The sequence below is a fragment of the Medicago sativa genome, chromosome 2 (genome assembly GCF_051527215.1).
Source record: "Medicago sativa cultivar Bolivia chromosome 2, Bolivia_mono, whole genome shotgun sequence".
Taxonomy (NCBI): domain Eukaryota; kingdom Viridiplantae; phylum Streptophyta; class Magnoliopsida; order Fabales; family Fabaceae; genus Medicago; species Medicago sativa.
The window spans coordinates 18,662,338-18,664,847 of NC_140750.1; the positions used below are offsets into that span (position 1 = coordinate 18,662,338).

Below are 2,510 nucleotides of genomic sequence, written 5' to 3' on the forward strand. Positions count from 1 at the left end.
CTTTTTCTATTTCTTCTTTTGCCTTTAACTTCTTGGGAAGATAATAACGATATGGCTAAGGAATGCACTCTCATAGAGTATGCAATCCCATCTTCAAATGAGTCATACGATGCTATTGTGTACCCAACGGTTGATGACAATTTTGAAATAGAACCTGAACTTATTGAGTTAGTTCAGCAAAATCAATTTTTCGGATCAACCACTGAGGATCCGAATTTTCATATTTCAACTTTTTTAAGACTCGGTGGAACCGTGAATGCAAACCAAGAGGTTGTAAGGCTGCACTACTTTCCTTTTTCCTTAGGGGGAAGAGCTAGTGCTTGGTTTAATTCATTAAAACTTGGTTCTATCACTTCATGGCAACAAATGAGGCAAACTTTTCTTGCCCAATTCTTTCCTCATTCTAAAATTGTTCACTTAAGAAAACAAATCATACAATTCACTCAAAAAGATGGAGAATCTCTTTACGATGCGTGGGAGCGTTTCAAAGAAATGCTTAGACTTTGTCCCCATCATGGTTTAGAGAATTGGCTTATTATTCACACTTTTTATAATGGCCTTTTGTATCCCACAAAAATTTATGTTGATGCAGCTGCAGGTGGAGCTCTGATGAACAAAACATACACAGAAGCATATGCTTTGATCGAGGACATGGCACAAAACCACTATCAGTGGACCTACGGAAGGGACACCACTAATGTTGCTCCTTCACCCTCTCAGAAAGAGGTAGGTATGTATGAAAACTCTTCCCTTGATCATCTAGCTGCTAAAGTTGACGCACTCACATAAAAATTTGATAAAATAAATACTAGTGCTGTCACACCTCCCCCTGTATCACCTCTTTGTGAAGTTTGTGGTGTATTTGGCCATATTGGCATTGATTGCCAACTAGGTAGTGTTGTTAGAAGTCCTGAGCAAGTAAACTATGCTCAATATAATCAAGGGTTTAAAAATAACCAAATTTTTTTTCAAACCCCTCAAAATCTTTTTGGACAACAAACAACACCACCCAGTTATGCAAACAACCAAAGAGTCCCTCAAAAATCCAGCTTGGAACTTTTTTTAGAAAATTTTTGTATAAATCAATCCGAGCAGCTCCAAGAGCTTGAAAATCAAACTGAATTTTTGAAGGACTCTATTGCCAAACTTACATCAACAGAAGACTCCATAGTTACTCACAGTAAGATGCATGAGACTCAGACTTCTCAAGTACCCCAACAGGTGGCTACTTCCTCACAATCCTCTGAAGTCCTCCTAGACCAAACCGAAACCAACCCCAAAAACCATATAAGTGCTATTACTCTTAGGGATGGTAAACAATTAGAGGACCCCGTTGTGAAAATTAAGAACAATAAAGGAGAGATAGGGAGTGATGAGCCTCAAAGTGAGAAAGCCATAGGAGAGAATGAAAAGCCATTCGTTTCACCATCTCATGAGCATGAAATTCCATTAACACAAGGGTTTGATGAGTCCAAGTTAGATGAGCAGTTTATGAATATTATTGAAATACTTCCAAACAAATTGCCACCTAAACTTAAGAATCTAGGAAGCTTTTCCCTACCTTGTGTCATAGGATCTGAAACTATAGACAAAGCCATGTGTGATTTGGGAGAGAATGTTAGTTTGATGCCATTGTCCCTTTCTGAAAGATTGGGTATAGGATAGATAAACCACTTTCTAACCGTCAAGCTAATGACTCTAAACGAGCGCTTCGTGGGAGGCAACCCATGAATTTTATTGCTTTTATTTTTGTTTTGTGTTATTTTAATTTGTTTTGTAGGTATTTGTCCAAATATGATGCAAAAAGGGGAAAGAAAGTTGAAGCCATTGACCAAAAACCAAAAAAAAAAAAAAAAAGAAAAAAAAAAATCCAAAAAAAAAAAAAAAAATCCTCAAAAAAAAAAAAAAAAAAAAAAAATTCTTCCCTCTTTTTACAGAAGCTTGGCACGGCCCGTGCTAATGTTGGCACGGCCGTGCCAACCTTTCACCCAAAAAAAAAAAAAAAAAAATTATTTTTTTATTTATTTTTTTATGTTATTCAAAACAACCTCTTTCATTCTACCTCCATAACTCTCTTCAAACTTCACCAAACCATAATCTCTCCACCAATCTTCATCAATAAACTCAAAAACCTTATTTAAACCCCAACCCCATCACTAAACCAACCTTTCGCACACAAAACCCTAACCTTCACCCAAAATCCACACCAAATCAACTAAGGTCAATTGGAATCAAAGAAGAAAGGTAACTAGACTGAAGACTTCAGAAGTGGTGCAACCAAGAAGCAATCAACAACTCATAATCATGGGATCCAAATCAAGGATTCCAAGCAAAGAAATAGGTACAATTCTCTAATCTCTAGAACTATCTATGCTTGCAGGTACCCTGATGATTAATGTTATGGATAGACTAGGAATGGATGAACATATGATTAGGTTGTTGAATAACACAACCCTGTGCTTAGGTACCTTCAAAGGGTTATGGCTTGCACCATATAAAGTAGGAAAGAG

The 2,510-nt window shown here is 36.8% G+C and overlaps 1 non-coding gene across 1 annotated transcript; it reads right to left on the reverse strand.

Moving 5' to 3' along the window:
- Positions 1-413: 413 nt before the first annotated feature.
- Positions 414-521, reverse strand: LOC146945188 (small nucleolar RNA R71). Its single transcript, XR_015029471.1, has one exon. It is a non-coding gene; the product is annotated as a small nucleolar RNA R71 (small nucleolar RNA).
- Between the last annotated feature and the right edge of the window lie 1,989 nt (positions 522-2,510).